The following is a 27684-nucleotide window of genomic DNA, read 5'->3' on the forward strand; positions in this document are numbered from 1 at the left end:
TGTTAACAACCCTCCAGGCAAGCTTCAATGCCATACAACTCTCCTTCCGTGGCCTCCAACTGCTCTTAAATACAAGTAAAACTAAATGCATGCTCTTCAACCGATCACTACCTGCACCTACCCGCCTGTCCAACATCACTACTCTGGACGGCTCTGACTTAGAATACGTGGACAACTACAAATACTTAGGTGTCTGGTTAGACTGTAAACTCTCCTTCCAGACCCATATCAAACATCTCCAATCCAAAGTTAAATCTAGAATTGGCTTCCTATTTCGCAACAAAGCATCCTTCACTCATGCTGCCAAACATACCCTTGTAAAACTGACCATCCTACCAATCCTCGACTTTGGCGATGTAATTTACAAAATAGCCTCCAATACCCTACTCAACAAACTGGATGCAGTCTATCACAGTGCAATCCGTTTTGTCACCAAAGCCCCATACACTACCCACCATTGCGACCTGTACGCTCTCGTTGGCTGGCCCTCGCTTCATACTCGTCGCCAAACCCACTGGCTCCATGTCATCTACAAGACCCTGCTAGGTAAAGTCCCCCCTTATCTCAGCTCGCTGGTCACCATAGCATCTCCCACCTGTAGCACACGCTCCAGCAGGTATATCTCTCTAGTCACCCCCAAAACCAATTCTTTCTTTGGCCGCCTCTCTTTCCAGTTCTCTGCTGCCAATGACTGGAACGAACTACAAAAATCTCTGAAACTGGAAACACTTATCTCCCTCACTAGCTTTAAGCACCAACTGTCAGAGCAGCTCACAGATTACTGCACCTGTACATAGCCCACATATAATTTAGCCCTATCAACTACCTCTTTCCCAACTGTATTTAATTTATTTATTTATTTTGCTCCTTTGCACCCCATTATTTTTATTTCTACTTTGCACATTCTTCCATTGCAAAACTACCATTCCAGTGTTTTACTTGCTATATTGTATTTACCTTGCCACCAAGGCCTTTTTTTGCCTTTACCTCCCTTCTCACCTCATTTGCTCACATTGTATATAGACTTGTTTATACTTTATTATTGACTGTATGTTTGTTTTACTCCATGTGTAACTCTGTGTTGTTGTATCTGTCGAACTGCTTTGCTTTATCTTGGCCAGGTCGCAATTGTAAATGAGAACTTGTTCTCAACTTGCCTACCTGGTTAAATAAAGGTAAAATAAAAATAAATAAAAAATGTACATTAATTTAATAAAATATTTGTTTTAGTTGATGACTTTATTACTTAATTCAAAGTCATCATCTCATCTCTATAGCGCTATTTTAGTAGTTCTTCAAAGTAAATAAGGCATACTTTTATGTTTGCTGAATACCAACTATGAATCACTTAGATCATGTCGATCCCGGGTTCTATCTTCTCTCCTCGTACAACCCGCTTCTCACCGCTTTCCTTCCATTGAAAATGAATGGGAAGCGGTGTTTCACTGTGTGGTGCACCCCGAGCGTACATGGGCCGTCTCCATGTCTGCTCCACACAAATTGGGCATGTTTAAGCAGGCGTGCAATGGATTATGGTCATTGTAGTTAATTACCACGTTTTCTGCACCTAACTATGTAGAATATTGGCCTGTTGGAAACGACAACTTCCTACTACATTTCACAGATCAGGCTTGATCTGATGTATCTTTACTGAAACTGCACATTGAGCTCACAGAAAAAAACTTGAACCAAATAGAATTAAAATGATTGAACTGACGGTCAAATAGTTGAACTGACGTCAGTGAATTAGTTGTTTAAAAACCAAAAAAATAAAAAAGTAAATGTACAGATAGATAGGGGCACATTCCAACGCATAATTTACAAATGAAGCATGTATGTTTAGTGAGATGTTCTCTTTATGTGTGTGAATTGGACCATTTTCCTGTCCTGCTAAGCTTTCAAAATGTAACGAGTACTTTTAGGTGTCAGGGAAAATGTAGTGGAGTAAAAAGTACATTATATTCTTTAGGAATGTAGTTAAGTAAAATTTGTGAAAGGATACCCAAAATAACTACTCAAGTAGTACTTTAAAGTATTTTTACTTAAGTATTTTACACCACTGGCACTTTAGACACACCGTTGTTGTAAAAAGAACATGGAAAGGCCATTCACTCCCCTTATAGGCCGGTAACAGGGCTTTAGTGTTGAATAGAGGTGAAAGCACCACAACAATGTCAAATGATATAAAACAACTACAGCAGCTAAACATGTTGCAGTGGTGGTGAGACTCCACCCGGTGGTGTTTTATGGTTTTATTACAACAACCTACATGGAGAAACAGTTTTTCCACTCTGGGGGAACAGTAAAGAAGCAGAGAGATGGATTCCAGGCAAGGGTCAGGGTGAGGGATATTAAATCCAATTGTTAGATGATAACACCAAAGATGGTGGATAAATGAAGATGTCTTACTCAGGCCGGTTACCAATGAAAAAAAGAGTCACAATTCCGGTCTACTTAAGGGGTGGCTCTCCCATAGACACCAATGCAATAGCAGCTGGATCTGGTCTACTTGGTTCATTGACTGTATATGAACCAGAAAAGACGAAGGAGTGGCATGTCTCACTTCCTCTTCCGTCTCTGCTAACAGCACCCTCCAAATCAAAATCAAACATGGATTTCCTGTTGTGTTCTCACTTTGTGTGAGCACAACTGTCTGTGTTTCACACCTGTTTGTCCTTACTAGTCAGTTGCTGTACGGGCACCAGAGACGGAAGAGGAAGCGAAACACCCCACCCGCTGTTTTTTTCCTGGTTCAATGCTGCCACAGACAGGAAGCAGACAAGAAGTAGAATGGAGTGTCTGCACGTAAACATGGACATCCATGTTTGGTTTTGATTTGGGGGGTGGGGTGGTAGCATCTAACAATTGGATTGAATTATTTCCTGGGCACCGCTTAGTGATGTAATGGACAACCTATCAAGAAGAACTGTCTACCGACTACGGATAAACACTGAGTGTACAAAACATTAAGGATGCCTGTTCTTTCCGTGACATAGATCATATACTGACCAGGTAAATCTGGTGAAAGCTATGATCCCTTATCGATGTCACTTGTTAAATCAGTGCAGACGAAGGGAAGGAGACAGATTAAAGAAGGATTTTTAGACCTTGAGACAATTGAGACATGGATTGGGTATGTGTGTCATTCAGAGGGTGAATGGGCAACACATTTAAGTGCTTTTGAATGGGGAATGGTACTAGGTGACAGGTGCACCGGTTTGTGTCAAGAACTGCAATGCTCATGGGTTTTTCACGCTCAACAGTTCCCCATGTGTATCAAGAATGGGTCACCACCCAAAGGACATCCAGGCAACTTGACACAACTGTGGGAAGCACTTTTAGTCGACATGGGTCAGTATCCCTGTGGAATGCTTTCGACACCTTGTAGAGGCCATGCCCCAAAGAATTGAGGCTGTTCTTGGGGGGGGGGGGTTGCAACTCGATAATGTACAGTGTACATTGAGGCGTAGAACACATGCTGCTACACAGTTACAGATTTGGTTGTGAGTTCTCTCGAACACATTCACTATGGAATGCAATTAGACCTCGTCTTATTAATAAATGAAATAAATAATAAAGAGGTCTATGTGTGGGCTAGCATACCTTCAGAGTGAACTGGAAACACCCAAAACCTTGTTTAGACTTTGTAGTATCAATGTATGTCCACCAGGGTGAGACGTGCATCTTCTTGAGTTTGTAAAGTTATGCATACTGAAAAACTGCTCTCTTCTACCATCCAGTGTTTAAGTGAGAGACAATTTTACTGTGAAAGAAAACTCAAATGTGTTCTACTCCTAGGAGTTATGCTATTTGAGAGTGACTATGTGAATGATGCATACCGTACTTTGTATCTGGTAACTCTGCCTGGGAGCACGCCAAACTCTGCATTTTTGAGTCTGATCTGTGATAACCACTCAGAACAAGTGCTTTCATGCAATGTACCTCTGAAACCTACTATTTCTCACACACACACACCTCTTTCTCTTTCTCTTTCACACACACACACACACACACACACACACACACACACACACACACACACACTTCCTTTAATCTCTCCATCATATACACAGAGCACACAGTCAGATAAGAGGCTGACTTGGGGCAGGATGTTCTGTCTGATGCAGAATGTTCTGTCTGGTGCACTGTGTTCTGTCTGATGCAGGGTGTTCTGTCTGATGCAGGGTGTTCTGTCTGAGGCAGTGTGTTCTGTCTGATGCACTGTGTTCTGTCTGGTGCACTGTGTTCTGTCTGGTGCACTGTGTTCTGTCTGGTGCACTGTGTTCTGTCTGATGCAGGGTGTTCTGTCTGATGCAGGGTGTTCTGTCTGGTGCACTGTGTTCTGTCTGATGCAGGATGTTCTGTCTGATGCAGGGTGTTCTGTCTGATGCAGGATGTTCTGTCTGATGCAGGGTGTTCTGTCTGATGCAGGGTGTTCTGTCTGATGCAGGGTGTTCTGTCTGATGCAGGGTGTTCTGTCTGATGCAGGGTGTTCTGTCTGGTGCACTGTGTTCTGTTTGATGCAGGGTATTCTGTCTGGTGCACTGTGTTCTGTCTGATGCAGGATGTTCTGTCTGCGGCACTGTGGTCTGTCTGATGCAGGGTGTTCTGTCTAATGCAGGGTGTTCTGTCTGATGCTGGATGTTCTGTCTGATGCAGGGTGTTCTGTCTGATGCAGGGTGTTCTGTCTGATGCAGGATGTTCTGTCTTCTGCAGGGTGTTCTGTTTGATGCACTATGTTCTGTCTGATGCAGGGTGTTCTGTTTGATGCACTGTGTTCTGTCTGATGCAGGGTGTTCTGTCTGATGCATTGTGTTCTGTCTGATGCAGGGTGTTCTGTCTGATGCAGGGTGTTCTGTCTGATGCAGGGTGTTCTGTCTGGTGCACTGTGTTCTGTCTGGTGCACTGTGTTCTGTCTGATGCAGGAGGTTCTGTCTGATGCACTGTGTTCTGTCTGATGCACTGTGTTCTGTCTGATGCAGGAGGTTCTGTCTGATGCACTGTGTTCTGTCTGATGCACTGTGTTCTGTCTGATGCAGGATGTTCTGTCTGATGCACTGTGTTCTGTCTGATGCACTGTGTTCTGTCTGATGCACTGTGTTCTGTCTGATGCAGGATGTTCTGTCTGATGCACTGTGTTCTGTCTGATGCAGGATGTTCTGTCTGATGCACTGTGTTCTGTCTGATGCAGGATGTTCTGTCTGATGCAGGGTGTTCTGGCTGATGACTGTTTAAAAAATAACAACAATAAAGTGTTCACAATGATACCCATGTCGGAGTTGAAAAAGGGAATCAGAGCGTTACTCAGACCAGCGTGTTTTGGTTGTTGGTTGTTTGAAACTACACAAAGTCTAATCTACCAACTAAATATAATGGTCTGATAAAGGTGCTCTGTGTGCAGAAAAAATATAAAACAGTGATAGAGATGGTAAAAGGAGTGGAAGAAGGTAGTGAGGACAGTAGTTATGTCCCCGTTTCTTTATCCCGCTCCACCTCTTCGCTGTCTCTCCCTCTCTCTCTTCCTGTACTGTAATCATTTTCTATTTTAATAATAAAACAATAGGACTCTAGTGATAGTCATGGCATACATGAAGAGACACACACACACACACACACACACACACACCTGCAGAGCCTAATTATTCTCAGTGATCAATTGATCTGATCCTGGGGATGCATGCTTCCCAGCCGAAAGAGTTAGTGCATACAGTGCATTTGGAAAGTATTCAGACCCCTTGACTTTTTCCACATTTTGTTACATTACAACCTTATTCGAAAATGTATGAAATAGTTTTTTCCCCCTCATCGATCTACACACAATACCCAATAATGACAAAGCAATAACAGTTTTTAGACATTTTTGCACAAAAAAAAGAAAGTGGAAATTCACATTTACATAAGTATTCAGACCCTTTGCTCAGTACTTTGTTGAAGAACCTTTAGCAGCGATTACAGCCTCAAGTATTCTTGGGTATGATGCTACAAGCTTGGCACACCTGTATTTGGGGAGTTTCTCCCATTCTTCCCTGCAGATCATCTTCAAGCTCTGTCAGGTTGGATTGGGACAATCGCTGCACAGCAAATTTCAGGTCTCTCCAGAGATGTTTGATCATGTTCAAGTCCGGACTCTGGCTGGGCCACTCAAGGACAATCAGAGACGTGTTCGGGAAGTCACTCCTGCATTGCCTTGGCTGTGGCTTATGGTAGTTGTCCTTTTGGAAGGTGAACCTTCACCCCAATCTGAGGTCCTGAGCGCTCTGGAGAAGGCTTTCATCAAGGATTTCTCTGTACTTTGCTCTGGTCATCTTTCCCTCGATCCTGACTAGTCTCCCAGTCCCTCCTGCTGAAAAACACAGCATGATGCTGCCACCACCATGCTTCACTGTAGGGATGGTGCCAGGTTTCCTTCAGATGTGACACTTCAGGCCAAAGAGTTCAATCTTAGTTTCATCAGAGAGTCTTTTAGGTGCCTTTTGGCAAACTCCAAGCGGGCTGTCATGTGCCTTTTACTGAGGAGTGGCTTCCACCTGGCCACTATACCATAAGGCCTGATTGGTGGAGTGCTGTCCTTCTATAAGGTTCTCCCATCTCCACAGAGGAACTCTGGAGCTCTGTCAGTGTGACCATTGGGTTCTTGGTCCCCTCCCTGACCAAAGCCCTTCTACCCCGATTGCTCAGTTTGGCCGGGCGGCCAGCTCTAGGAAGTCTTGGTGGTTCCAAACTTCTTCCATTTAAGAATGATCGAGGCTAGTTTGTTCTTGGGGACCATCAATGCTGCAGAAATGTTTTGGTAGCCTTCCCCAGATCTGTGCCTCAACACAATCCTGTTTCAGAGCTCTACGGACATTTCCTTCGACCTCATGGCTTGGTTTTTGCTATGACATGCACTGGCAACTGTGGGACCTTATATTGACAGGTGTCTGTCTGCCTTTCCAAATCATGTCGAATCAATAAAATGTACTACAGGTGGACTCCAAGTTGTAGAAATGTCTCAAGGATGATTTAAGGAAACAGAATGCACCTGAGCTCAATTTTGAGTCTCATAGAAAAGGATCTGAATAATTATGTAAATAAGGTATACCTGTTTTTTTTATACGTTTGCAAAAAAGTTTTTTCAAATGCTTTTGCCCCTCGTCATTATGGATTATCGTGTGTAGATTGATGAGGAAAAACATTTATTTAATCCATTTTAGAATAAGGGGTCTGAATACTTTACAAATGCACTGTATATTATGAGCACATTTTGTGACGTTTTTGTTCGTTTTGCACTCGGCTGTTTGGGCACAGAACATGTTCTTCTGGAGGCAAGCTGAAGTTCGGAGCCGAAGTCTACGCCCCGCTGTCGGTAATTGGTCAACAGTAGGGACTCTTCAATTACGTTATTGTTGTCATTCAACGACTAGTTATCGTGTACATTTTTAAATTACGAAGTCCTGCACCAAACTGCTTCTTGACACACTGCTCGCTTAACCTGGAAGCCAGCCGCAACAATGTGTTGGAGGAAACACCGTCCAACTGACGACCGAATTCAGCTTTCAGGCGCCAGGCCCGCCACAAGGAGTCACTAAAGCACGATGAGACAAGGAAATACCAGCCGGCCAAACCCTCCCCTAACCCAGGCAATGCTGGGCCAATTGTGCGCCGCCCCATGGGGCTCCAAGTCACGGCCGGCTGTGAAAGGGAAGGTATTTTAAGGGAGTATGCTAGCACACACGTTCGGTTCGCTTATTTTTTACCCCCTTTTTCATCATATCAAATTACGATCTTGTCTCATCGCTGCAACTCCCCAATGGGCTCGGAAAAGGCGAAGGTCGAGTCATGCGTCCTCCAAAACATGACCCGCCAAACTGCGCTCTTTAACATCCGCCCGCACCAATGTGTTAGAGGAAACACCGTTCAACTGACGACCTAGGTCAGCCTGCAGGTGCCCGGCCCGCCAAAAGGAGTCGCTAGAGGGCGGTGAGCCAAGTAAATCCCAACCCTAAACCTTATCCCCTAAACCTAAAATATACTTTTTCCTTGTGGGGACTGGTGAAATGTTCCTATTTGTCTGAATTTTCCTAGTTTTACTATCCTTGTGAGGATTTCTGTCACCACAAGGAGAGTAAAACCAAACACACACACACTTAATTCAGTCACAACACAATCATCGCCGGTCTCTCAGCTTGACAGTGTGTTTTGACAGTCTCCATGTCTTTCCCAAGGCCTGAGTGGGGTCATAAGGTCGTAACCTGTGAGGTTCGGTGTTGACCATGTTACTGAGAACCAACAAACACACAAACAACTCAAGTCCAAGGGATGTTTGTTCTGTGTACCGAGACAGTTGGGGCTATGGGCTAGGACAGGGGTTCACAAACTTTTTTCGTCCACAGACCCATTTTGATATCTGGTCTTAATGCAGACGAGAGCACTGCTGAATCCAGCTTCACACATATATGAGCTGGCAAAGGGTACCATGAGTTTTAATGCTCTGAGGGAGATGGCAGGGTATTATTCCCTCTGAGTCAGGAACCAAAACTCCTCCGTAGTGACCTGTGAATGCGTTGTCTGTAGTGTTCGGTCACATGACAGCTCGAAAGGCCCCACTTGACTGTTGCACTTTAATCCTTCCGATTCAAGCGCAACAGTCAAGTGTGGTCTTTTCCCACGATCGGGGCAATCTGGGCCCATTTAGAGTTTCAGGTTACAATGATTTTGAGATACGAAGGCGATATATTTTGTTTTTTTGGGGAGTATTTTGGAAATTCTCCCGCGACCCCATTTTCATACACTACATATACAAAAGTATGTGGACATCCCTTCAAGTTAGTGGATTTGGTTATTTCGCCACACCCGTTGTTGACTGGTGTATAAAATTGAGCACACAGCCATTCAATCTCCATAGACAAACATGGAGATTGCCTGTGCCTGTGGCACTGCCATAGGATGTCACCTTTCCAACAAGTCAGTTGGTAAAATTTCTGCCCTGCTTGAGCTGTCCCGGTCAAATGTAACTGCTGTTATTGTGTTATTGTAAAGTGGAAATGTCTAGGAGCAACAACGGCTCAGCTGTAAAGTGGTAGGCCACACAAGCTCACAGAATGGGACCGCCTTGTGTCCTCGGTAGCAACACTCACTACCGACTTCCAAACTGTAAGCAATGTCAGCACAATAACTGTTCGCCAGGAGCTTCATGAAATGGGTTTCCATGGCTTAGCAGCCACACACAAGCCAAGATCACCCTGTGCAATGCCAAGTGTCGGCTGTAGTGGTGTAAAGCTCACCGCCATTGGACTCGTGTTCTCTTGAGTGATGAATCACACTTCACTATCTGGCAGTCCGATGGATGAATCTGGGTTTGGCGGATGCCAGGACAACTCTATCCGTCCAAATGCATTGTGCCAACTGTAAAGTTAGGTGGAGGAGGAATATGGTCTGTGGCTGTTTTTCATGGTTTGGGCCTCTTAGTTCCAGTGAAGGGATGTCTTAACTCTATAGCATACAATGATATACTAGACGATTTTGTGCTTCCAACGTTGTGGCAACAGTTTGGGGAACGCCCTTTCCTATTTCAGCATAACAATGCCCCCATGTACAGAGTGAGGTCCATACAGAAATGGTTGTTGAGATCGGTGTGGAAGAACTTGACTGGCCTGCACAGAGCCCTGACCTCGACCACATCAAACAATTTTGGGATGAATTGGAACACCGACTGAGAGCCAGGCCTAATCGCCCAACATCAGTGCCCGACCTTACTAATGCTCTTGTGGCTGAATGGAAGCAAGTCCCCGCAGCAATGTTCCAATATCTAGTAGAAAGCCTTCCCGGATGAGTGGAGGCTATTATAGCAGCAAAGGGGGGATCAAGTCCATATTACTGCCCATCATTTAGGAATGAGATATTTGATGAGCAGGTGTCCACATACTTTTAGTCATGTAGTGTATCAAGTGACCCCACATTGGGTCGCGACCCCTTATTTGGGAACCTCTGGCCTAGGAGCTGGAGGGAGCAGAGAGAGCGTAAACAAAGTCAGACAACAATGTAAACAAACTCCCTAACCCCATTATCACAGAGTGATAAAGTGGCTCATTGTGGATTAGTCATTGTGGATTAGAGTCTGTCGTGTATCTGACCACCAAGTACTGCACTTGAGAGGGGGAGTGTGTGTGTGTGTGTGTGTGTGTGTGTGTGTGTGTGTGTGTGTGTCATCGATGCATGTGTATGCATTGTGTAGGAATTCGAAAACAACATGACCATAAACAGGTTTAATGGTTAGATGTCAAAGGTCAACATGAGCCCTAGTCAAGGGAAGTATAAAGCTTGGAATGTATTCTGGGGTGTTTTGGGTGAGACGGTTTTGGGGTACAAGGGTTGTTTTGACCGGGGGGGTCTCGGTCCTGTCCCAACGTCAACCGCTGTTCTCAATTAGAGACAGACAGATCGTCCTGACAAAACAACATGGGCCCTCTTCCCTTGAACAGGGCTGGTGACGTAAATCTCAATCACTCAGTTGTCATTTATACTGCAACACACAGGATGTAAACCATGGCTGCTTGGGGTGCAACCAATTCAACAGTTGGAATAGGAATTTGGAAAACAACAATAAAACAGAAGTGTTACACAACTGCTAGAAACAAAGTATTTCAAACAAACTAGAGATGATTTCAAAACCATACACCCATTGGATGAGTGCATTCTGGTTCAGTAAGAGGATGGTGTTCTTTTGTAGTTTTATGGGAGTAAAGAAACATAGCCTCGTCCGAGCCGGGAACAACCCATAGGGGCAGGAGTCTCCTGTTTCTGTAGAGTGAAGCAGCTCTTCCAGCTCGTCCTATCCAAGTACACCCTATACTAATTGGAGTTAAGATAAGATGGCGCCGGAGAAGAAGGCAGACATTTTACGTGCCCCCAACCTATTGGGTTTTTTTGTTGGTTAATTTGTATTGATTGTAATTATTTTTTAAACGTATTTTGTACATTATGCTGCCGCTACCGTCTCTTATGACCAAAAGTAACTTCTGGACATCAGGACTGCAATTACTCACCCCCGATTGGCAGAATCCTTTTTGTCCTTTAACGAGTCTGATGAGACCGATGCGAATGATATACTGCTTTCTCGGGAACAGGCCCAGATCCCCGTGATTTGCGTGAAGAGGAGGCGGAGAAAAAGGGTCCGGAGGTAGGGGCTGCCTTCTGAGAATTCATAGGCGATCGAATAAACCCACAATTCCTTCTATTCTGCTAGCAAAAGTGCAATCTTTGGAATAAAATAGATGACCTAGGCGGAAGATGAAACTACCAACGGGACATTCAAAACTGTAATATCTTATGCTGCCTGCTAATTTTTTGTGCGGGATTATTTGCTGTTGTTGCTCTGTTAGGGGTGCGTGTTTGCGCCACAGGGTTTTGTTTTCTCACGGTCGTTGTACCGTTTGGACCCTAATTTAGGAGTAGAGGTTTCTCCTCCGGGTGTGACGTTATTTCCCTGTGTGTGGCGAATTCGTTGGGGGTGTTTCCCCACTTGTTGTTGTTGTGTTGGGACTTTCAATAAACGATTGTGCTACTGCGACTTCCTTGCTCTCCTGCTCCTGACCCAGACACATACAGTGGGAAGAACAAGTATTTGATACACTGCCGATTTTGCAGGTTTTCCTACTTACAAAGCATGTAGAGGTCTGTCATTTTTATCATAGGTACACTTCAACTGTGAGAGACGGAATCTAAAACAAAAATCCAGAAAATCACATTGTATGATTTTAAAGTAATTAATTTGCATTTTATTGCATGACATAAGTATTTGATCAACTACCAACCAGTAAGAATTCCGGCTCTCACAGACCTGTTAGTTTTTCTTTAAGGAGCTCTCCTGTTCTCCACTCATTACCTGTATTAACTGCACCTGTTTGAACTCGTTACCTGTATAAAAGACACCTGTCCACACACTCAATCAAACAGACTCCAACCTCTCCACAATGGCCAAGACCTGAGAGCTGTGTAAGGACATCAGAGATAACATTGTAGACCTGCACAAGGCTGGGATGGGCTACAGGACAATAGGCAAGCAGCTTGGTGAGAAGGCAACAACTGTTGGCGCAATTATTAGAAAATGGAAGAAGTTCAAGATGGCGGTCAATCACCCTCGGTCTGGGGCTCCATGCAAGACCTCACCTCGTGGGGCATCAATGATCATGAGGAAGGTGAGGGATCAGCCCAGAACTACACGGCAGGACCTGGTCAATGACCTGAAGAGAGCTGGGACCACAGTCTCAAAGAAAACCATTAGTAACACACTACGCCGTCATGGATTAAAATCCTGCAGCGCATGCAAGGTCCCCCTGCTCAAGCCAGCGCATGTCCAGGCCCGTCTGAAGTTTACCAATGACCATCTGGATGATCCAGAGGAGGAATGGGAGAAGGTCATGTGGTCTGATGAGACAAAAATAGAGCTTTTTGGTCTAAACTCCACTCTCTGTGTTTGGAGGAAGAAGAAGGATGAGTACAACCCCAAGAACACCATCCCAACTGTGAAGCATGGAGGTGGAAACATCATTCTTTGGGGATGCTTTCCTGCGAAGGGGACAGAACGACTGCACCGTATTGAGGGGAGGATGGATGTGGCCATGTATCGCGAGATCTTGGCCAACAACCTCCTTCCCTCAGTAAGAGGATTGAAGATGCGTCGTGGCTGGGTCTTCCAGCATGACAACGACCCGAAACACACGGCCACTAAGGAGTGGCTCCGTAAGAAGCATCTCAAGGTCCTGGAGTGGCCTAGCCAGTCTCCAGACCTGAACCCAATAGAAAATCTTTGGAGGGAGCTGAAAGTCCGTATTGCCCAGGATCTGGAGAAGGTCTGTATGGAGGAGTGGGCCAAAATCCCTGCTGCAGTGTGTGCAAACCTGGTCAAGAACTACAGGAAACGTATGATCTCTGTAATTGCAAACAAAGGTCTCTGTACCAAATATACCAAATATTAGTTCTGCTTTTCTGATGTATCAAATACTTATGTCATGCAATAAAATGCAAATTAATTAATTAAAAATCATACAATGTGATTTTCTGGATTTTTGTTTTAGATTCCGTCTCTCACAGTTGAAGTGTACCTATGATAAAAAATTTGAGACCTCTACATGCTTTGTAAGTAGGAAAACCTGCAAAATCGGCAGTGTTTCAAATACTCGTTCTCCCCACTGTACATGTCTGGTGTGTGTGTCTGTGTGTGTGTGTGTGTGTCTGTGTAAGTGTACGGGTGTATGTATGTGTGTGTGTGTGTGTGTAAGAGATTACCGTCTAGTGCAGTGCAATGGTATATACACTGGGCTGTATCTTTCTGCATGGCTAAAACACAGAGCAGATAATTGCCAGTCGTTATGTGAAACTGATAAAGGTGGGGGGAGCTATTTATACAGGGTGTGCTTGTATGAATCAGGGGAGAACACCTTAACCAAAACAAGAGGAAATCATCACAGTGGACCTGAACAAACAGCACAATATCTGACAGTTATGTCTAAAGCAAATGAACCCCATGACCTTACTCCTACTCCCTTTCTCTTTCCCTCCTAACTCTCCTAACTCTCCTGCTCCTCCTTTTCCTCATTTGCCAATCTTCCTTTGTCCACCCTCCCCTACATTAACTCTCTATTCTCCTTCCCCCCTCTCATATCTCTTCTATCTATTCGCTGTCTGAATCCTAAATCTTCTATTGCAATTCACCTTTCTCCTCTTTCTCTGTTCCTTCTCCTCCTTACTCTAACACCATGTAACACATCTCCTGTCCTCTCACCCTTAGTGACCTAGTCCTCTCTGTTATATCTGAAGCCCAGCTCCTTCACAAATAGAGGGACACATAAAGTAGTAGTGAGGATGGATATCAGTCCCAGGCCAACCTCTTTAAGAAATACAATGAGAACAGCAGTAGAGAACTAATACCAAACAGTAAAGGCCAGCACATTGGCATACATACTGTAGCAGTGAGATGTTCCTCCACCACAGCTATGAGAGACAGAAAGAAAACATCTGGACTGTATTTTAAAAAGTAGAGTTATAAAGTGAATGAGCAGCCCAACCTGCTTAGAGCTATGAGACGGTTCAGATACAGAGGTGTTTGAAAGCAGCTTTAGTGTACCATAGACAGTATAGACTCTCAGAATATCCATTAAAATGATATAGACCCACTGTGGATTAGTACATACACAGCTAAAATTGCTATTTTAAACCCTGCCACACTAAACCACGTTAGTACACATGCATATCCCAAAAAGACTCACGCCTCTACAACTGCTTCCAGGTGGAAAGGGGTCTGCCCTCAATCATACTTAACAGATGTCAAAGGAAGGGCGAAAGAAAGAGAGATGACGGGAGAAGGGAAAAAAGAGTACAGGAAAAAGAAGGAAAGACAACGAGAGAGAAAGAGAGAGAAAGCATTGACTAGCCAGGACAACGGCAATAGAGAAAACAATATATATACAAAGCAAACATTTTACTTCATAGCTATCAGATAGCTAGCTATATGTGAATCGTTGTAATGTAGCTAAACAGATAGTATAACAGGCAAAAATGACCAAAAACCAATGTTATCCAAGGTAGATGTCAATTCTTCGTAGGTAGCTAGCTAACAATTCTTTGTGGCTATCTGGCTAGCTAACAGTAGTAGTTAGCTCTATTGACTTGACCTACGGGCTTACTACCTATGCGACCTACGGGCATTGTAGGCAGGTAACCATACCAAAATAAACAAAGCATGTATTTATTAACATATCAAGATAAAATATTGTAGTCAGGCAACATATGAGATGTGAATAGGCAACATTTCATTCTGAAGTTGGAGTGTATTTTCTCTCGCTTCAGTTCAAACAATGGCCGCCATTCATTTCAAGAAAAATGTCTTAATTTTATGTGGTTGTGTCCCATTTCATTGCATACTTTCCATTTAAGTTTGCATCAATGCATGCTTCAAAATATGTACAAATGGAGTACACATTCCAGAAGTGCCCTCCGTGCTCTGTTTCGCATTTTTCGATTTGGACTCATACTCCGATCCTCCCATGCTCCAATTTGCATGCTCGGAGCATTTTGAAAAACACCCCTTTTGAGCTTTGCTCACTCAGTCTTTGAAGGCTGGTTATGGATATAACAGAACTTCCAGCATGACAGAGATATCCGCTGCCCTGCACCTGCTGATTACTCCTCTGTCTTTTTCAATCCTCTTGTCTCCCTCCGTCTCATTTCATGAGAAATCAGGCCTAAAGGGACACAGCCAGCTGTCAATTAGGATACAAATCAAAAGAAAAAAAAGGAAGACAGGAAAAAAGAGAGGGATGGGCATGGTCTGTAAAGAATGGATGGGGGTCAATAGTTCATGACCTGACCTGCTGATTGGACCTTTCTTCTTTTTGCCCTCTTCAACTCTTTCAACTGCACCTCATCTGAATCACAATCTCTTTTTCTCTCTTTCTCTGTCTGGTATTGTTGTCACGCATTCACTACTGATCACTCCTCTCCTTGTGAGATACTGTACCTCTGTCCAATCTTCCCACTCTGTATTTCTATGCCTTGCTCTCTCTCTCTTTCTTGCCTCATCCCCCAAGTATTCTAATCAAAGTATTAGAAATAAAGGGAGAAAGAAAGAGAAACATGGATAAAGAAAGAGAGAGAGAGTAGAAGATATGAAGGGCAAGAATGTTTCTCCTATAAAGATGTCTCTTATTCCACACCACCACCATGGTCAAATGATCCTATGTCATATATTGTGATCCAACCAGGTGATGATGCTACAAAGAACCCCTGTGCCATTAACAGCGAGAATAGTTACATTCTGCCCATAACACAGCATATCAACACACACACAGGGTGATGATAACTGACCTTGGGTTTTATGATGTGATGATGCAAAGGTTCCAAATGAACAACGTTACACATTCCCAGTTACCTCACCATAGGGGCATTAGGGGGGGGGGGGGGCATTAGCACTGGTGTGTATGCTGTATGTGTGTATGAGAGAGAGAGAGAGAGAGAGAGACAGAGAGAGACCAGCCACGCAGGCTTCCCTTCCTACCCTTCCATACCACTGGTCCATGTTTAGAGCCCGGTGGTAGTGTATACTAAGAGAGAAAACGAGGCCTGGCTTTGATTAGTGTGTAACTCTGTAAACCCACAGCAGTAAACATGCTATGGTCCCAAAACAGACACCCCCTGAAACACATACACTGAAGTCTTCTCTGTACCCCCACCCAGAAACACAGGCCCAGGCCTGCCATGGGAACAGGACGAGCAAATTACCAGACACACAGACAGAGAGAGTAACTAAATAAAAACGTGAGTGAGATAGGGAGAGCGCTAGTGAGATGGAAAAAGAAAGAAGAGAGAGAGCAAGAGAGAGAGCGAGAGAGAGAGAGAGAGAGAGAGAGAGAGAGAGACGTTAAAAAACACCATTCCTTCCAGTTCTGGATTAGATCTACCATCCACTGTCTGCTTTCTGTCTCCAAGTATCAGATCGCCTCTCACTTCATCAGAATGGCATTAACCACACACACACACATACTGTCAGAGGTGAGGAGTGAGTGGTGTGTAAAGGTGTGTGTCGATGGGTTACTGACAGAACTCTTAACAGCACTGAAGCCTCTTCTCCCCTCTCTCATCTCTCTCCCTCTTGCAGCTGTTCTGTCTGCTTGAAGCAGAGCCTCAATGAAAGCTCATAAGCCTCTGCAATACTGTAATAGCTGTGCCGTGTGAAAGTAAAGATCAGGAGGGATCTCTATTGGAAGAGAGGGGACTGAATCTAACCCACTAACTGAACAAAGGCCTGGTCTAAGCTGGTCTAATGAGAGGAAGTCCACTTTACACCCAGTAATGAGAACCAGAGGCCCAGGTGTGACACACACAAACATACAGTACATACACACAGTGGCTCTGACATTCCTCAGACTTGGATCTCTCTCTCTCTCTCTCTCTCTCTCTCTCTCTCTCTCTCTCTCTCTCTCTCTCTCTCTCTCTCTCTCGCTCTCTCGCTCTCTCTCTCTCTCTCTCTCTCTCTCTCTCTCTCATTGTGTTTATTGGCAGCCATTATTTCTGTAGAAGAGCTGGAGCTCACATTTACCTTTTAAAGACAAAGACAAGGGGCCTCGGTGCATGACTAATTGCTTACATACTTGTGTGTGTATGTCTGTTTGGCCTACTTTATACAGAGATGTAATTGAAGTCACACACTCTTCTGTAAGTGCAGTGTATCATTCAGCATGCCCTCATCAGAGAGCTGCTCTGTGCATAGCTGACCAGGGCCCAGAGATGCCAAACTAGTTCTGGACAAGCTCCCAGACTATCACTTATAAACAGTCTGCCACTTCTAGTCCACAGGCCTGCTTCAGCACAAGGGCAAGACAGGGGGTTAAGATTTGTGTGTGTGTGTGTGTGTGTGTGTGTGTGTGTGTGTGTGTGTGTGTGTGTGTGTGTGTGTGTGTGTGTGTGTGTGTGTGTGTGTGTGTGTGTGTGAGAGAGAATGCTAGTTAGCTGCTAATGTGGCTATCATAAAGATCTACAAATGCCATGAGGATCTGGACGAGACTTCCAAATTGAGGCGAAGGTAATAATCGCTGGATTAACAATCTGTTAATGTTAGCTAATTAATAAATTGGCAAAACGTTTGTAAATAGACAATTCTGTGAACTGTATTGTGCAAGTAAAAAAATGGACACAAGACCTGTTAGCAAAGATGTCAGTTAGAGATCACGTGCAGGAGCTTGCAGGGAATTGTAGTCTTGCATGATGTCTACGTTTATCAGCATTTTTGAATCTGAGAATAAATAGAGCCAAATATATTGATAAAAATCACCTTGTCCGAGAGATTTATATGGTTATCAAAACTTCACGCCAGGGTGAGCCCACATAAAACACAGCCCTTCTTTGAATTGTTTCTAAAATTACCTATGAGAAAAATGAATGGTGAAAAAAAAAAAATCCCTGCTTGACCGCTAGGTTTTATGGGTATTATGATGCCTCCAATGAGGGGCATTATGTTAGTATAATTACCACTTAGTTATAATATTTAAATAATAATCTTATTAATTTTACATAAAAATATATGTCATGTGCAAAAATATTGAGGGAAAACTTGAATTTGCCATGTACAAACTTAAAGGTGTAATATGCAGGAATCGCTATGCCAGTTCCTGGTTGCTAAAATTTGAACAGTTCGCCTAATTTCAGTTTATGTGACAAAACAAGCAGTTATTGTGTAGAGAGAGATTCATTGGTCCATCTAAACCGCGGTGAAATATATTTTCCATAACCAAAAACATTGTATTTTCAGCTATTTGAAGCTCGTGTACAAAACCAAAAGACGCAAAAACAAAACTTAAGAACTGGAAGCATAGAAATAGCACCCATAGAACACATTTACCACTCCCTAGACTTGCTTTCAATGAGAATGATATACAGTGCCTTGCGAAAGTATTCGGCCCCCTTGAACTTTGCGACCTTTTGCCACATTTCAGGCTTCAAACATAAAGATATAAAACTGTATGTTTTTGTGAAGAATCAACAACAAGTGGGACACAATCATGAAGTGGAACGACATTTATTGGATATTTTAAACTTTTTTAACAAATCAAAAACTGAAAAATTGGGCGTGCAAAATTATTCAGCCCCCTTAAGTTAATACTTTGTAGCGCCACCTTTTGCTGCGATTACAGCTGTAAGTCGCTTGGGGTATGTCTCAATCAGTTTTGCACATCGAGAGACTGAAATTTTTTCCCATTCCTCCTTGCAAAACAGCTCGAGCTCAGTGAGGTTGGAAGGAGAGCATTTGTGAACAGCAGTTTTCAGTTCTTTCCACAGATTCTCGATTGGATTCAGGTCTGGACTTTGACTTGGCCATTCTAACACCTGGATATGTTTATTTTTGAACCATTCCATTGTAGATTTTGCTTTATGTTTTGGATCATTGTCTTGTTGGAAGACAAATCTCCGTCCCAGTCTCAGGTCTTTTGCAGACTCCATCAGGTTTTCTTCCAGAATGGTCCTGTATTTGGCTCCATCCATCTTCCCATCAATTTTAACCATCTTCCCTGTCCCTGCTGAAGAAAAGCAGGCCCAAACCATGATGCTGCCACCACCATGTTTGACAGTGGGGATGGTGTGTTCAGCTGTGTTGCTTTTACGCCAAACATAACGTTTTGCATTGTTGCCAAAAAGTTCAATTTTGGTTTCATCTGACCAGAGCACCTTCTTCCACATGTTTGGTGTGTCTCCCAGGTGGCTTGTGGCAAACTTTAAACGACACTTTTTATGGATATCTTTAAGAAATGGCTTTCTTCTTGCCACTCTTCCATAAAGGCCAGATTTGTGCAATATACGATTGTTGTCCTATGGACAGAGTCTCCCACCTCAGCTGTAGATCTCTGCAGTTCATCCAGAGTGATCATGGGCCTCTTGGCTGCATCTCTGATCAGTCTTCTCCTTGTATGAGCTGAAAGTTTAGAGGGACGGCCAGGTCTTGGTAGATTTGCAGTGGTCTGATACTCCTTCCATTTCAATATTATCGCTTGCACAGTGCTCCTTGGGATGTTTAAAGCTTGGGAAATCTTTTTGTATCCAAATCCGGCTTTAAACTTCTTCACAACAGTATCTCGGACCTGCCTGGTGTGTTCCTTGTTCTTCATGATGCTCTCTGCGCTTTTAACGGACCTCTGAGACTATCACAGTGCAGGTGCATTTATACGGAGACTTGAATACACACAGGTGGATTGTATTTATCATCATTAGTCATTTAGGTCAACATTGGATCATTCAGAGATCCTCACTGAACTTCTGGAGAGAGTTTGCTGCACTGAAAGTAAAGGGGCTGAATAATTTTGCACGCCCAATTTTTCAGTTTTTGCTTTGTTAAAAAAGTTTGAAATATCCAATAAATGTCGTTCCACTTCATGATTGTGTCCCACTTGTTGTTGATTCTTCACAAAAAAATACAGTTTTATATCTTTATGTTTGAAGCCTGAAATGTGGCAAAAGGTCGCAAAGTTCAATGGGGCCGAATACTTTCGCAAGGCACTGTATCTATTACTCACATTTCTATGATCATTTGGTCAGGGTGCCCAAAATGTATTTATTTCAGCTTGAAAATGAATGACATTTACTCTCACAGGATGCCAAAAATAACTATCTGAAAGCTACACCTTTGGATTGCCCAAACATGAGTTAATTTATCCATCAGTTGGGTTTTTATTCAATTTCATGCGGGGTTGACCCAGCAGATGGCTATTTTTTAAATGTAATCCATAGGTTATTTTCAGGAGGCATGGCTTTCAGTTAGGTATTTTTGGCCACCCACGAGGGTAAATATCATTCCTGTTCATCATGTTATTTTTCCCTTAAATATTTTTGCACAGTACATATTTGAATATACATTTAATAACATTATTATTTAAATATAATAACAAAGTAATTACTGTATACTAACATTGGAATACACATAGGCACTTGAAGAACTCAACTTGTGTAAGCCTCATTAAACTACAAAAGTGTCAGCGATCAACCTTAATATGTTTATAATACAACCGAAAGATGAGCCAGAATGACATGTTACGGGTGACCAAAAAGAACCATCTGAAAGCCACGCCCCTACTAAACCACACCTCCAGTCTTCTAATTTGACCCAGTGGATCATAGCTCAATAACCCAACTAAGTGACCCAACTGGCTGGGTCAAAAATAATCCAGTGTGTGTTCTGTCCACTATTTACCCAGTGCTGGGTTGTTTTTAACCCAGCATTTTTTAGAATGTGCTGAGAATGGAACGAGTTTCATGTAGAGAGTGAGATCTGTGGGGTGACTGATGGTGCAGTAGAAACCCTGAGGCTCTAATGGTTCTGTAACCTGAAGCTGTGGGTATTGTCTCTTGCCTGAGCCTCTCTGTATACTTAGAAAATTGACCTGTTTGTGATGGTATCAGGTTTCCACCCTACACTGCTTTCACCTATCCAACCTTTTCAGGTCTCAGATCCTTTTCAGCATTGCATCAAGTAAGTATGAGTGAGGGAGTAAGCAAGGGGTGAGGGAGGATGTATTTAGTAAGTACCAGGACCATGTGTTCTGTTGCTCTGCCTCTCACAGCCCTGACCCAGACTCAGAGGGGTTCTGGTGGAGTACAGCCCCTCTGTGCCCTGTCCCAGCCCCCATGTTTCTCTTGGACACACTCCCTGAAAATCAACATCCTCCTTGCCTCTCTCCATGGTGCCCAGGGGGATGTTGGGACTCAGTGTGCCCCTGAGGGGGTGAGGAGAGGAGGGGTCCCAAACTGGCTGGCCCGAGGAGAAATCAACCAGCATGAATAAATGTCTGGGGAAATAATGTTTTCATTTGAGAGTGTGTTTAGATCTCAGTGATCCAGCCAGCGAGAGGTTAGCAGATCAGCTTCCCGTCTTTCCCTCCCCATGGCTACATGGCCTAGTTCTGAAAACCCTCCCAGGACCTGTTTATATAAAAATGTTTGTGAAAGGATCACATGCAATATGGACAAACAAAGGAGGATATGATACAGTATATTATATGAATATGTTTGGCTGTTGAAAATGAAATAGTCTGGAAAACACAACAAAAACTGCATCCAGGGGGAAAGAAGGGGGACCAGTGAGAACATTTATGTCAACACCTATCCCCTCTGCTCTCATCCTCCTAAAACACACAGTTCTTCTGACTCATGATCCCGTGTCTCTCCCTGCAGAAAAAAACAGGGGGGTGAGAGGAGGAGGATAGACAATGTGTGTCATTTGTCATCACCCTCTCTGTTTCTCATGGAGGAGTGAAGGAGTGTTTAACACAGGGACAGTACATCTGTCCAGCTGCTGTGGGCCGTTTACATTAGCCTTAATGTGTTTAGACTCAGATCTCATTTCTACAGATGCATCACTGTGCAGCAATAGGGCGCACGTGCAAACACACTTAACTGAAAGGTCCCAGATAGAGAGGGCCCAGATAGAGAGGGCCCAGATAGAGAGGGCCCAGAGAGCGATGCAGAGATGAGATAGAGGGATGGAGAAATCTACACATGATGCAGTTGACCAAGAAACATTCTCCCTCATGGGGACATTTCCAACAGGTTGGGGTATAGAGGTTAGTGGTTGGGTTGGAGTTAGGTTTAGAGTTTGGGTTAGGGTTACAGGTTAAGGTTATGGTAGGGGTTAGGGAAAATAGGATTTAGAATGTAAATATATTTTAAGTCCCGACGAGGATAGAAGAACATAACATGTGCGCGTGTGCTAAGTCTCAAGGCTCTGGGGGATCTCAGGCTGAGAACAGCAGGGCTTGGCCCTCCAGTATCCCAGGGGTCTTTGGGAGCCTTACACCTGTGTGATTGTCTCACGCTGCTGGAATGAGACATCTGTGGTCTGAGGCCCAGACACATGTGTGTGAGAACTGGACCCAACTGCAGTGTGTGTGTTTAAGGGAATCGAATAGGGGCGTGTGGCCCCTAAAAGCCATTGTTACATTAATCAGCACCGTTCTAGGGCCATTTCAGCTCACGTCCTTCCATGCAGTCTAGCCCCCCAGGCCATCGTCTCCTTCTGTTTACCATAGTTCTCAAAAGACACACTCCATTTCCTCACATAGCCACAATATGGCATTAACTTCATATGACACCACAGAGGATAGAGTAACATATTAAAATGACAGTCTTAAAAGCCACATAATACTCCATAAATAATGGAATAAAATATGGGACAGAAGTTCTAGACTCAGGAATGCATTCATAAGGAATATTTCATGCATAGTTTAAGATGATGATACCATCATTAAATGGGCGTATTTGAGCGGTAACGACAAGGCGGGAGTATCCCAACGTTTTGCGTTGACTGACACATGGACAACAGCCAATTACATTATAGTCCATTATTGTCACGTTCGTATACATAATGAGCGGACCAAGGTGCAGCGTGAGTAGAGTTCCACATATTTATTAAAGTGAACCTTCAAAAAAACAACAAAGAATAAACGAACGTGCAATTCGTAGCGCACATAGCACTAAACCAAAACGAAACAATATCCCACAAACGCAAGTGGGAAAAGGACCACACTAAGTATGATCCCCAATTAGAGGCAACGATCATCAGCTGCCTCCAATTGGGAACCATACTCACACCAACATAGAAATACAAGACTAGAACACCCCCTAGTCACGCTCTGACCTATTGCAGGTCAGGGCGTGACAGTACCCCCCCCCCCCGACCGCAAAACCTGAACCTGGATGGGGAGGGTTAGGGTGGGCAACTAGCGTTGGTGGCGGGCCCGGTGCGGGACACATTCAAACCGCGGATCTGACCCTGAAGCCGGGCTGAAAGCCACTGGGCACCGGAGCAGAGGAAGGCTCTGGCCATGGAGCGGGACTGGACGCCGTGCCTGGACTGGGCAACGGCGCAGAGGAAGACTCCGGCCATGGAGCGGGACTGGCTAGCTCCTCTGAACATCAGTGTCCTGACGAGTGAGCGCATTTTCTATGCCCGGCGAAATCACGCCTCATTAGCTCATTGCTATGGATGTACCAAATAAACGTCACTAGAAAACATCTTAAACAAATGCAAATGCAGCTACTTTTCAGTTATTCTGGCTGCACTTTTTGACATGACTGTAAGTTAGCTGTAGTTGGCTAGCAAGCAAGCAAGGTATAAGAACTGGCAATGGAACATTTAGAACAAACGACTGGGTCACGTCCATAGATACAGAACAAACAAAAAGACTGAACGACTGGGTCCCGTCTCTGGCAACCGAACCGACAGAACTAACGACCAGCCGGCTTTAGTAGCAACCCTAGATTTGTGTCAGGACTTAATCTTGTGGAAAGATGAAATAGTATGAATAAATTCATCAAAATCATGTTTTTAATGAAAATATGTCATTCATTATTTGAATATGTTTGTAACCCGTTGTATAAAAGTGATAATGTCCTCAAAGCCAGGATTATCACTTAAATAACACCACAGATGATACGATTACAAATTGGAAAGACTAGAGAGGAGTGTAACACTTAAATACAGGCTCCATGACAAATTGATAAGATATGGTATGCATTCACATGGAATGATTTTGATGATGATACCAACCATCAAATACCTGAAGACTGCATCATTCGTAATGATGAGAGACTGAAATGGACCACAAGGGGGGATTAACCATCATTTTCAGATAATTGACATGGACAGCCAATCCCACTCCACTCAGAGATACCTCTATAATCCACCAGTCTGAAGAGCCTTTGCCAGCTGGCCTGTCTGAAGTGTCCATATGGGTCAAATGTTCCGATTCTGGAAAACTCATACTTTCCCAGGCTGGAGTAAAGCCGCCTCTCTCTCCCCAGCTGTGAAGGGCATTCCTAGACTGTTGCACACCGGACAAACGAGCCAATCAGGGCAGAAGTCCAAGCGTGGGCAGTAGAATGCGTTGAGAAGTTGACCCATCATGAAGTTGACCCATTATCAGGATTTGCTACACAAAGGCAATGTGATGGGGGATCCCTCTGCAGGTTAGGTGTCTTAAACTTAGCTTGGACAATGGGGAGATATGAAATTGAGGTTGAGCTGAGCACATGGAATATTCACTTCATAAAACACACACTGTGTATAGACCATTGACACAGACGCCTATAGTTGCTAACACACAACACTGTATGCAACACCACCACCAGTAACGTACCCTGCTCTACTGCTCTCTCTCACTGAGAGGTAAATTAGAGTGGAGTAACAGCAAGACTTATTGTTTCCTCTGCAGCCAGTAGGCCCCTGCCCCGCGCTCTAATTGGCCCATGCCCTGGGCTCCAACCAGCTCCAACAACAGGCCTCAACAGGGCTGACTGATGGAGAACATATGGGGTTGCCATGTTGACCCACCACTCTGGTCACATACCACAACAGACCCCAAAGACCCTTTCTCTACCTGGAGGACATTCTAGTACCTCATCAACACCACAGGAAGGACCTTTCACATTTAAGACACATGTAAAGCTAAATACCAGCGGATTAGGAGGAAATGTAGTTAACACTTTGACCTGTGTTGGGTGTGTGTGTGTTGGGTGTGTTCATAGAAAATCGGTCAGTGTTACCCAGTGTTTGATTTTTTTGTGTAACATTTCTAGTGTTGATTCAGGTGTTAAATTAACTCTGTAAGTGTTAAATGAACACTCATTGGTGTAAAAGAAACCCTGTGTTGGTGTTAATAACCAGTGTTAAACCAAAACCACGCCCATCATTATCATATTTCCCAGTATGCTCTATTGCAGGTAGATTTTTTGAATTGTTTGATTCAATATCTATGTTTTTGCATGTATATTGATTGAATAGTAAATGTTATGCTACTCAAATATACATAAACATTTTTCTAAACTAATCCAATCTGTTACTTTGATTTATTGCACCCTTTGCTGAATGCTTTAGGTAGTCTCATATCTTAGTCTTCCCAGACCGGCAGCATTCTGAATGCAGGTTGCAGGGGAATAAAAATAAATGGTTGGAAATGTCCACTCGGGATGGATTCCAATAGAAATGTCACATCACTTTGCAAGCCAGCATACTGTGACTTGCAGGTCTGACTTTCCCTGTAAACCATGAGTTTCAGGCCACTGTACTGTATTAGGCTAAAACTAGGCCTTCAAAATAAAGGCTTACAAAATATGTATTGTATTACAGAGATTTGTATTTGAATGATAATATATTTGCTTAGAACCTCACTTGATGAAGATCACTGGACAGAAAATGAATGAACACAACAACCATGTCTCTGTCACTAACAAATACAGTCATGAGTGGTAACTCTACAATTTACTCAAAAGGGAAGGCACTCTGGGAAATATGCAAATAATTAGTGTGTACAGTTAACATTGATAAGTGTGGACATGTACAAACACTGGACGAGAGTTCAATTAACAAAAAACCCAGCTGCTAGGTCAACCCAGCATGAGAGTAAAAATACCCAACTGATGGTTAAATGAACCAATGTTTGGGTAATCCCAACAACCCAACTTATTCACGCAACCCAGCTGACTGGGTCAAAATAACCCATTGGTTATTCTGTACAATATTTAGCCAGCACTGGGCTACCAAATAACCCAAATTGGTGTATAGGCCAATAGACAAGATGTCTAACCGGTCAGCGAATCAGTCCAGATCACATCCCACCTGATCCTGCTCTGGTTAGGGGTTTATCTCACTGTCTTAGGCTCAATACACTGTGTCAATCAAACAGTCGTCAAAAATAGTTTCTTTAGTTTTTGATGAAGTTCAATCTATGCTGACATTCTCTAATAACGCCTAATCAAAAGGTTCACCAAGGTTGTCCCTCCTGCATGCGTGCACACACACACGCACACACACACACACACACACACACACACACACACACACACACACACACACACACACACACACACACACCCACACACACACAAGTACTGTAAATAGAACAAGTGGCCTCTCAGATCTTCCCTCAGAGGGACAGGCCATGGCATTCCAGACTGTTCAAATATTCCATCCCTATGGAGACAGAGAAGTTGACGACGGGCGAGAGTACGGAATTTGGTATGTATATATGGCCCTTGTTTCATGGAACAAGGAAATCATGCCATTTATAGACACGCAAACACACACTGTAAACACCAAGGCATTTTTAACTCAAATGCCTTTAGTAAGTTGAACTCAAAGTCTTTGAAAAGCCATTATTACTTCAAATGTGTATGTGGTACTGACTCAAAACTAAACGAGAAGTCACATCAACTACATGTTTAAAAGTTATGATAACAAAGGTACTTTTTACCGAGCATACTCTACTGCAGGTTGATTTTTTAAAATAGTTTTTAATATCTGTGTTTTTGTATGTACATTAAGTGACTGATTCATCTTACGCAACACAAAGATAAACGACGTGTCCAAAGTCCTCAAGCTGGGCTAGCAGCTGGGTCTTTTTTTATGTAATCTGTATTTTCAGGAGGCATGGCTTATTTGGGGTGTGGTTTTCAGATAGATCTTATTGACCACCTGTGAGAGTAAATGTCATTCCTCTTCAACATGTTAAGTTTATATTTAGTTCTACACCTTCTGGAATATTATGATTATTTATTACATATTATATAAGGTATGCCTTATTGCGTCCCGAGAAAGGGATTTACAGAGGTTTTTAGGGAATTCATACATTTCTGTAAACCTCATCAAAGCAAAAATGTCATATCTTAACATGTGATAACTATACAACAGAACAGATGAACGGGCATGACATTTACTTTCGGGTGGCTAAAAAGAAAGCCACAGCCCTACTAATCCACGCTTCCAGTCTTTTGATCTGACCCGCTGGGTCATATCTCAATAACCCAGCACCCATAACCCAGCACAAGAACCCAACATTGCTCTTTTTAAAGTAAATAACCCAACTAAGTGACCCATGCCTGCAATCCAGCAGTTGGATCAACCAAACAACCCAGCATTTTTATTTTGTGTGGCGCTGGACTGCACTCGACTGGACTAGGGCCTCTGGCCTAGAGGCTTTTGGTTTAATTTGTCCTTCAAAAGTCAAAATACCTCTCAAATATCCCTACCTTGCAATCACCAACCTGCTATAGACACAAGTACATCATCTATTTTTGGGCTTGTCAAACCCTTCACATGCATTTGTCAACACTTTATAGTCTTATGGACACAAACACTTTTTGGACTGGCATTACAAGATACAACCCACA

General features: G+C 43.4%; 1 protein-coding gene across 1 annotated transcript in view; it reads right to left on the reverse strand.

Annotated features, from left to right (window-relative positions):
* LOC110501998 (collagen alpha-2(IV) chain) overlaps positions 1-27684 on the reverse strand; it is a 106295-nt gene that overhangs the window by 25125 nt on the left and 53486 nt on the right. The gene's annotated exons all lie outside the window — the stretch shown is intronic.

This window comes from Oncorhynchus mykiss, chromosome 22 (genome assembly GCF_013265735.2).
Source record: "Oncorhynchus mykiss isolate Arlee chromosome 22, USDA_OmykA_1.1, whole genome shotgun sequence".
In the NCBI taxonomy this organism is placed as follows: Eukaryota; Metazoa; Chordata; class Actinopteri; order Salmoniformes; family Salmonidae; genus Oncorhynchus; species Oncorhynchus mykiss.